The sequence below is a fragment of the Saccostrea cucullata genome, unplaced genomic scaffold, assembly GCF_032062105.1.
Source record: "Saccostrea cucullata isolate Sc308-1 unplaced genomic scaffold, CSIRO_AGI_Scuc_v1 ctg1314, whole genome shotgun sequence".
NCBI classification, from domain to species: domain Eukaryota; kingdom Metazoa; phylum Mollusca; class Bivalvia; order Ostreida; family Ostreidae; genus Saccostrea; species Saccostrea cuccullata.
This window is the reverse complement of record NW_026926557.1, coordinates 257,946-268,467: the sequence shown is the minus strand read 5'-3', so window position 1 is coordinate 268,467 and position 10,522 is coordinate 257,946. Positions and strand designations below refer to the sequence as shown.

Here is a 10,522-nt window from a genome sequence, read left to right as displayed (position 1 = left end):
TAAGATAGTAGTCATCAAAACCCTATAATGAAATAACAAATTATAAATTCTAAGCATCAAACTATAAAGCTATTAATCAATATACATATACAAATCAATATATCATATAGCTTTATCCGAATCAAGGGAGATAATCCAATTACATGAAAATTACATAATAAAGTCTCCCATTGCTTTAATCAATGAATATTTATGATAAAATCTTTACAATGATTATCATTCCAATGTATATATACATTATCAATTATTGCTTAGCATAAAAACAATGAACATGCGTACCTATGGCACGCCAAATTCACAAAAATGAGATAATCATAGTTTCACAATCAATAAACTAGGTTTATCGGTTGTTAATTATAGTTTACGGACTGTAAACTATAGTTAACAACGTTAATCTATATTTTACATCTGTAAACTATAGTTAACGTGATAATCTATGTTTCACAACCGTAAACTATAGTTAGCACCGAAAACTATCATTTTCGATTGTAAAACATAGATTATCTGATAAATAATGTTTCATGATTTGTAAACTATAGTTTACAAACCGTTAACTATAGTTAACGATCTGATAAATATAGTTTCACGATTTGTGAAACTATGATTAACAACTCTTAACTATAGTTTATGATTGTAAACTAAAGGCCTACTTTTAATGTATCTGATTGATTTGCCACGGCATTCTGAGATAAAATAAGAAAAGTCAAAATTCAATTCACTTCATGGATAAGCAGATGCAGTAAATTTAATCAAACAATATCTATATAGTAAATTAGAGAAAACTCAATAAATATTAAATTTTGATTTGTTTTACTATTTTAAAATACACTTAACCAAGTATATGGTATCATGTATGGTGGCATATTGATTTGATTTGAACATATTTTATTGTTATTTAATAAGATGTTAAAACAAAAGGATTGGACACAAGTACTTAATACTTAGAACGTCCTCTCCTTAGAGGAGCATATTGATGCCATTCACATATCTCTTTGTTAACATAGCATAACATGTCAAGTCAAGATAACTACAGTATCTCGTCAAGTTATGATAACTCTCTTGTTTGTCGACAAACGCCGACTTTATATTTTGTCCCTACCATTGTGCGCTATCATAGACTAATAACAGCTACGTTGTAGCTTTTAATAAAATATTACAGGTACCATCTATCCAAGGACATGTTCAAAACAGAGAAATGAATATTCAACCAATGAAATTACCGAAGCATAGGCGCAAGAAAGTATAAAGATTTTACTCCCTCCTCTCTCTCTCTCTCTCTCTCTCTCTCTCTTTACAATTTTACAAAATGTATTCTTTATCACTTTAAAAGACATCTTTGAGAAACTATATAAATAAATTGTAAATTTTAGATTCATTTTACTTTCATGTTCTGAGTATATGAAAATTGAATCATCTTTGTATAATTGAACGTCCGGGGTTCTGTCTTTTTATGGAAAACTAGATGTAGAGAGATTACCTCACTGTAAATAATAAATCCGGAAGTTAAAATCTGTCACCAAAATATACATTTTTTATTGCAACATATTGCATTTAATAGACCTATCATTTACCCTGCTGCCCCCTTGTAAAAAATTTGGACCCACCACTGAGTAGGCTAGCTACAAGTACAAAAAAACTTAATTCATTTCTTGTAATTAGGAGTAACGAAAAGAATAATAGAGCAACAGACTTATAATTTCTATAAACACATGTAGACAAAAATAAGAAATCAACAACTGCTCTTTATGATCAGCTAGAGGGAGCTTTACATGTAAATATATATTACATTTATATAATAATCTCAGCGAAACTCATATGGAGATATTTGGAAGGACATCGATCTGTCCAAAATTTGTATTCTGAACGAATCTCGTTGAGATTATTATTATTATTATATGATTATCATGCTGCTACGCATAGCAACCATTTTTTTTAGTGGAGACGGAAAAGGAGGAGGGGCGTCTTATGGTTGTATGTCAGGAAAGACAGCTCTAATTTTCAGTTTGAAACTTAGGTCACCTGATTTAATATAATTGAATATGGGTGGGTCTACTGGTGTCACAACAGTATTAATTTCTGCTATATATTCTTACCAAAAAATGCACAAGTTTGAGTAAATGTAACTAATTCAAAACAAACTTCTATGAAGTTTCCTTTTCAGATCTTGTAAAACCATTCTTTATAAAGATTTAAGTCCAAAAAATACATAGCCATCCAGCAAGGCATGCAAGTTTGTTTCGGTCGAAGTCGAGCAGGTGCTTGAAAATCTAGTCCAGGGCCTAATCACTCCCCGCTCTTGACAGTATATAGAAAAATCAGCACACCCTAAATTTTAATAAATCTGGTCAATACAGGAAGTTTACATGTTGTTTTTCATCTCATAAAAAAAATTCAGCTCCAGTCTCGTATCAAAATGCCCGAATGGGAAGGGAAGATTCCGGGAATATTTTGCGTCAGCCATGATTTGACGTGAACCAAAGTGTAATACTGTTATGACACCTGCAATTAAACTTAATTTTTTTCCTTGCGGGTATATAATATTGCTATTTTCCCGATCTATGATGATTATTTAATGTATTTACCAAAGTTTCATAAAAATCGGTCCAAAGATAGGAAAATTACGGGCAATACTCTGTAACAGGGGGCTTCGCGGTAAACACGGATTTCTAAAAATATGGCAAAAGTTGAACTGTATGTAATGATCTTGCGCGTTAAACTTGTGCATTTTTTTTCGTTTTAATTAGCTCTACTGGTCAGAGACCAGAAGAGCTTATGCGATAGTAATGCGTCCGGCGTCCGGCCATCTGTCAGTCTGTCTGTCTAGCTGTCCGTCTGTCTGTAAACAATTTTTCAAAATGCTACTCCTCCTACAGTTTTGGTCTAATTTCAATATAACTTGGCACACAAGTAGACTACACTAAGATACATAATTCTGTGCATTGGTTTTTGATTTTGATGAACAGTGTTGCCGTGGTTACTAAAAATAGAAATGTCTGTAAAATTGTTTCAAAATGCTACTCCTCCTACAGTTTTGATTTGATTTCAGTATAACTTGGCACACAAATAGACTACACTAAGATACATAATTCTGTGCATCTGTTTTTGATTTCCATGAACGGTGATGCCGTGGTTACTAAAAATAGAAATTTCTGTGAAATTCTTTCAAAATGCTACTCCTCCTACAGTTTTGGTCTGATTTCAGTATAACTTGGCAAACAAGTAGAATACACTAAGATACATAATTCTGTTTATCGGTTTTTGATTTTGATGAATGGTGTTGTCGTGGTTACTAAAAATAGAAATATCTGTAAAATTGTTTCAAAATGCTACTCCTCCTATAGTTTTGGTCTGATTTCAATATAACTTGGCACACAAGTAGAATACACTAAGATACATAATTCTATGAATCGAATTATAATTTTGATGAACGGTGTTGCCGTGGTTACTAAAAATAGAAATGTCTGTAAAATTGTTTCAAAATGCTACTCCTCCTACAGTTTTGTTCTGATTTCAGTATAACTTGGCACACAAGTAGACTATACTAAGAACATAAAGAGACTTTATCAATGATCATTATTCTATTTAATGCTGTTTATAAAGTTTCAAATCCCAGCTGCTTAAGTACTTTCTCTTCCTTTGCTATAAGTTCAAACCAGTAGAGCTTCAGTCTTGACAGAGACTTCTGGTTTTTTAATGGATGCATACTGATTCACATGAGGATGAAAAATTATTCAAAATAAGTTTGTTTTTTATAACAGGGCAAGAGAAATAGTTTTTGTCATAAGGTTGGGGGGTGGGATTAAAAAGGGCATCGAAAAAATATTATTGAAATATTAAAGTGTTTTCTGCTTAAGTACAATTGATTTTCCTCAATAATTATTTTTTCCGACCGCATTTCTTTATCCGTTACCAATGTGTTCCAAATAAACCGATATTTACACATATTCAGAATTTTTATTTTGCTCCGAGTGTGGTCTAAATTTTTTAAATTTATAGATTTTAAAATTATTTATGAGTAAATAATGTTAACGAGTGTGATGGCAAGGTATTTTTTAAGCTATCCTCTAAATTTCATGCATTTCTCTCAACCCGATACATCCAAAGATAACAATTTGCCCCCAAGGCATTCCACCATTATCATGATTCCGAGATAAAAAAGTTATGTTAAAACTGCAAGAATGTAAATTAAGAGGAATTAAACCATATATATTAGTCCTAATGATTAAACAAATGTATGAAAATTCCCATTGTTATTTTTTTTCTATTCAAACACTTCATCGTCTTTAAATATGTGATTACTATGATAATAAACTTAATTAAAAAGGAATGTTTATATTAAAATAATTCTCATTGCAGAACTCTATAAGTTACTATGGACCCCCAGCAAAGTGCCCAGGATGTGATCAGATGTGACCTGTGTGAGACAGCTATAGTACAGATGTACTGTGATTTCTGTCATGTCAACCTTTGTAAACCCTGTATTGGTGAACACATTACGGATGGCTACAGTAAACATCAAATTGTCCCATTCCAAGAAAGAAAATCCACCTTGATATATCCTAAGTGTGCAACACATCCAACCAAATCCTCTGAATAACAATGCAAGGAATGTGACATTCCTATTTGTGCCTTATGCTCAGCATCAAAACAGCATGAAGGACATAAATATTTAGTCCTTGAAGAAGTTTACAACTCAAAGAAAAATGAAATTGCAAAAGATACAGAGGAATTACAAGACATTATCTCCCCTACATATGAAGAAATCACAAATGATCTAGAAACACAGATAGCTAACTTGGATGGAGAATATGAGAAACTTACAACAGCAGTGACAGAACATGGAAAACAATGGCACAGAGAAATTGACAATGTCATCAATGCCATGAAAAAAGAAATTGAAGATTTTAAAACAAAACACCTTGACATATTGAAGAAACATGCAGAAGAAATCAAACAATTACAATCACTTATTGAAGAAACTCTGCTCAACTTGAAGAGGATTGAAGAATCCAATGAAGTGTCCATGACCATAGAATACAGCTCCAAAAACAAAGAATTCAGTAAGCTTCCTCCTAAAATTCAAGTATCACTGCCAATTTTTAATCCACAACCAGTAGACAGAGAACAGCTTTATAAGTTAATTGGAATTCTTTCACCATTATCTACTACAACAGATGAAAATGGCTACATGCTGCAGACACCAGGGACATCAGTCGGAGAACTGCTGGAAGAACCAGAACTTATCACTACTATAGATACTGGGTATGAAAACCTCCGCAGTGTTACCTGTCTCAGTGAAGAAGAAATCTGGACAAGTGGAAAAGTCAGTGATATGAAATGCTTTAACATTCAAGGTTCACTTATCAAGACAATCAAAACAAAATCAGGGAAAAGGCCACTTGACATAGCAGTGACAGGTGATGGGAATTTAGTTTACACTGATTGGGTAACAAGGACTGTGAATAAAGTGAAGAATGGACAGACAGAGGGGATGATCAGACTACAGGGCTGGAGACATAGTAAATTTTGTGTCACCTCCTCTGGTGATCTCCTGGTTACCATGTCAGTAATCGATGATGTGTCATGGTGATCTTCTGATTACTATGGTCAGTAATGATGAAACACGATCGAAACTTGTCCGTTACTCAGGCTCCACAGAGAAACACACAATCCAGTTTGATGAGGAGGGTAAACCTCTGTATTCAGGAAATAACTTGATTAAATACATCAGTGAGAACAGAAACCTGGATATCTGTGTGGCTGACTGTGAAGCTGGTGCTGTAGTGGTGGTCAATCAGGCTGGAAAACTCCGATTTAGATACACTGGTCATCCTTCTACTACAAAGAAGGAACCATTTAAACCCTGTGGTATCACAACAGACAGCCAGAGTCAGATCCTGACAGCAGACTGTAATAACCACTGTATCCACATCCTAGACCAGGACGGACAGTTCCTGTGTTATATAGATAACTGTGATCTGAAGTATCCATATGGTTTATGTCTGGACAAAAGTAACAATCTGTTCGTTGCTGAGTATAGAGGAAAGATTAAGAAAATTAAATATTTTAGGTAGAGGCATGTATGAGATTGAATGTAAATGGTATATAGAAACTAAAGTACTCATTTACTGTGCTTTCGTAATATTTGTTAATTAAAAATATAATCTTTGAAATCATGAAATGCAATACTGCAAAATATATCCTATACTTACATATGTTTAATATACATTTGGGCCATTTAAAAAGAATACCTTTTTGTTATTAAAGCATAATAAAAAAAAAAAAAACAATGCTCATCTGAGAAGCCAGATTTCCCCCCTTGATATACTTATTGTAGCCACACCGTACCCCTTGGGGTTATGATTTAATTATTATTATTATTTTTTTTTTTTTAAAGAATTTTAGACTTCCGCGTCCCCAGGAGGCTTTCATATAAGTTGCAGATTTTCTGACCCAGTGGTTCTTAGCATATTTTTAATGTCCCCACACAATTTTATTCCTTTTCTTGATGACTGTAAAATCACATTTTCGTAGCGTCAAATATTCTAGATTGCGAAAAAAAGGGTTTGAAGGGATTTGATTTCAGAAATAAAGAAATGTTGAGCAGTTAATATAAGGAATTTTACATTTCGTAGTGGATATAAATTCATGGGTATCATTTTACCACGAAAATTAAATCCCTACGAAAATTAGTGATTTCACAGTGATTTCACAGTGTCTATCCTGTAAGGGAGGTAGGTCCTTTATTTTAACAATTTTAACTTCCTTTCTTCCAAGGATGCTCTGTAGCAACTTTGGTTGATATTTGGTCTAGTGGTTGACATGTGAAAGTTTACAGAGGGACGGGCGTACAGCAGGTGCTCAGGAAAGCTCATTAGAGTTTTCAGATCATGTAAACTAAAAAAATAAAGCAAAGCATTGTATCGTGTGATTTATTAATGGTTTTTATGGCCAATTTCCATAACAAACATGTAACAAGGATAAACATTATATGTATCATATAAATCGAATTGAAACATTCTTCACCTGTTATAGATATAGCAATATCATCTTCCTGAATTAAGGCATACTTATATTGTAACACCATAAATTTCGTGTATATTCACAATGTAAAAATTATATACAGTTATAATGACCTACATGTAAATAAAACTGACACATCTGTCATATAGCTACACTTTCATGTATTATTATTATTATTTAAGATCTGTAATTAAGAATACAAGCAACCGTTATTAACTAATAAATTTTCAAAATCCTAATACAAATGCCAAGAATAGTATAAAAATTGAAAATCTTTTTTAAAAAATATCAAGAACAGTTAAAATCTTCGTATATAAGACAATGTTTAAAGTGCAAACTGATCAAATACTGCAAGACTGAAGGAATTAAATCCCATGTAGTTTTACAAAACAAATTTCTTATAAACATCTTTGGACCTTTCTCATGAATTAATAAAAATTAAATCTAATATAAAGAAAACATTAACACATCTGTCTAACCAATATAATCAAAGTTAAAACCTGAATTAAGAAAATGCTCACATGTATAATAACTGTAACGAAGGAAAAAATCAGATGGCAATTGTCAAAATTTAGAGAGAAAAAATGGCGACAATTCTCATCTTATTGAAATAAAACTCTCAAACTCTCCATCAAAATGACAATCATGACCCCAGTAATGGAGGTTAAAGATTTTGTTATGTTTAAAAGGTGAATGGATTAAATAGCTGCATTTTAAGTGATTGGTGATTGTCAATAAATTTCATTCCATGAAATCTGTGAATTATATACTGTGCACTGTTTTCTAAGTAATCTATCTTATTAAGATTTAAAATATATGACAAGTGGTGAAATCTTTATTATTCATGGGGGTTCAATATTTTAAAAGTACAGAGAAACACAAATTCATGCCCTCCTCGAATATTTAAATTCAAGAATAAGGTATGACGTGTCTTAAATTCTTCAACCATGAAATAAAAGTTTCTCGAACAAATATTCTTACTCCAACTATAACAAGAGGCCCATGGGCCTTATAGGTCACCTGAGCATTATGCAACAACTGTCCTGTGATTGAATTTGATTCATGTTTTAAGACATGCTATGACATTCACAATTTTGAAAGAGGCACCATTGATCATTATAACTATACACTTAGCAGTTGCTTCAGTTGGTTACTTAATACCAATAGGCAGGGTAGGGGAACAAACACCCATTTCAACTAATCAGTAATATTCAGCAATAATCAGTAGTGTCCCTACCACACATGAACCCCTGACCCTTAGGCCTAGATCCACACACTGCACAATTTTTGAAAAGGCATCCTTGCTTTTCAAAAATATTTGATTAATACCAAGGAGCAGGTTTCAAACAATTCATTCATTTTCAGTATAAAAGTACAGCCCCCCTCCTATCTATGGTACCCCTGACCCTGGGGCCTTGAAATTCACAATTCTGGAAGATTGAGGCCCTTGCTCATCATAACTATATAGGTAGTTCATCTGCTTAATACCCAGGAGCATAGAAGAAATTTTTCAAAGATTAAATGTATTTTCACTGTATAATCAATAGAGCCCCACCCTAACACCAGAACTCCTGACCCCGAGGCCATAAAATTCACAATTTTTGCAGAGGCACTCTTGCTCATCATAACTATGCACTTGATTAGTTTATTTCATACCTAGGAGCAGAGAAGAAGATTTTTCAAAGAATTCATGTATTTTCACTATATAATCAAATAGAGCCCCGCCCTAACACCAGAATCCCTGATCCTTGGGCCATAAAAATGACAATTTTGGTAGAGGCACTCTTGTTCATCATAACTATGCACTTACTTAGTTTATTTAATACCTAGGAGAAGAGAAGAAAATTTTTCAAAGCACTCATGTATTTTCACTATATAATCAATAAAGCCCCGCCCTTACACCAGAACCCCTGACCCTGGGGCCATAAAGTTCACAATTTTGGTAGAGGGACTCTTGCTCATCATAACTTTGTACTTAGTTTGCTTATTTAATAACCAGGAGCAGACAAGAAGATTTTCAAAGACATAATGCATTTTCAGTATTTACTTATTTAGCCCCACCCTAGCATTAGAACCCCTGACCCCAGGGCCTTGAATTTCACAATTTTGGTAGAGGAATCAATGCTGATTACAATCATGCATACAGTTTAACTGCTTGATATCCAGGATTAAAGAAAACAATTTTTAAAGATTGCAATTATTTTAGTGGTTTTCTTGGCCCCAATCCCCTCACAATTTAAGGGATGATGGAATCAAATTTTTCGTTCCCCTTCATGCACCCATAGATGCTTTGTGCCAAATTTGGTTGAAACTGGTTCAGTGGTTGCAGAGAATAAAAGTTTACAAATAGGTTTACCTAATTTAAACTCAGGTGACCTAAAAATATCGCTCATAAAAAATAAATGATTTTACAGTGATGTCTCAACCTCCATCTACAAATTTGAGAATATCCCAAGAAAAATGATTTAAAGTTAGTATAAAACATAAAAACAGCAATATATTATATCACTGGTTCAAATGTAGTCATCATTAGTAGTCCCCAACTGTGTTTGCACTAAATAATTTTTTCATACACTTGAAATAATTAAATATATACATGTACAGTATTTTTGAATATGCATGTACATACAATATATATACTAGTATATTACTAGTATCTGTAGAGAAATTAAAACGAATCTTACAGTTTTGTTGGACAATGTATAATCCTTACGTTACATGAATATCTACACCATAAACATGCATTCACATCAAAATTACAGAACGAACACAAGTGTACATTATGCAGTTACTAAACATAACTTTACAGGAATCTTTATGGCACATTTTCTTCTACTGCTGCCACAATCACAGTGCTAGAATCAGCAGACATCCTAAACTGAAATATTCCACAAATAAAAAGGATTTAGGTAAATAACCCGACCCCCCCTTTCACATTGCACCCTTACGTACCCTAAACCCAGGATCTGTACATATACAAACTGGAATCAATGCTCACAATCAATTTTGTAGTTAATGTATTCTTACCGGTATATCAAAATGACTTCTTGGGAAAACTTATTATCTCAAATCTAGTCCTACAGGGTCCATAATTTGTACAATCAGAAACCTGCACTTAAGTTGTGAAAATCATACAATGATGGACTTTGTATTACACATAAATATATGGAGATAATACTCGTACAGTAATGAAGCTCAAAAGTCCATTACACAATAGAAATCAAGAGAACAAACATGGACATATAAAACATCAGAGGTAGGAGTAGGTGCCATTTCTTACATGAATTTTTTACTGCTATCATGTGATCTTGACATACAGTGTTACTTCTTACTATGCATCTTTAGATGCTTTTTGTATGCCTGAATCTTAAATAACTGTTTGAATTAATGTTGATTCTTTTAATAGAATATATACCTTTAATACTTATTCTAAGGATTAATAAAATTTTATATAGATGAACATTTTCATCAGAGATTTGTCCCTTTGATTTTGAAAAGT

General features: G+C 32.8%; 1 long non-coding RNA gene and 1 pseudogene across 1 annotated transcript; one reads left to right on the top strand and one right to left on the bottom strand.

Moving 5' to 3' along the window:
• Window positions 1–4,366: 4,366 nt before the first annotated feature.
• Window positions 4,367–6,181, top strand: LOC134272056 (E3 ubiquitin-protein ligase TRIM17-like; annotated as a pseudogene).
• A 735-nt stretch (window positions 6,182–6,916) lies between these two features.
• Window positions 6,917–10,473, bottom strand: LOC134272057 (uncharacterized). Its single transcript, XR_009993129.1, has 2 exons — window positions 9,894–10,473; window positions 6,917–8,299 (listed from the first exon to the last, which is right to left on the bottom strand). It is a non-coding gene; the product is annotated as an uncharacterized LOC134272057 (long non-coding RNA).
• Between the last annotated feature and the right edge of the window lie 49 nt (window positions 10,474–10,522).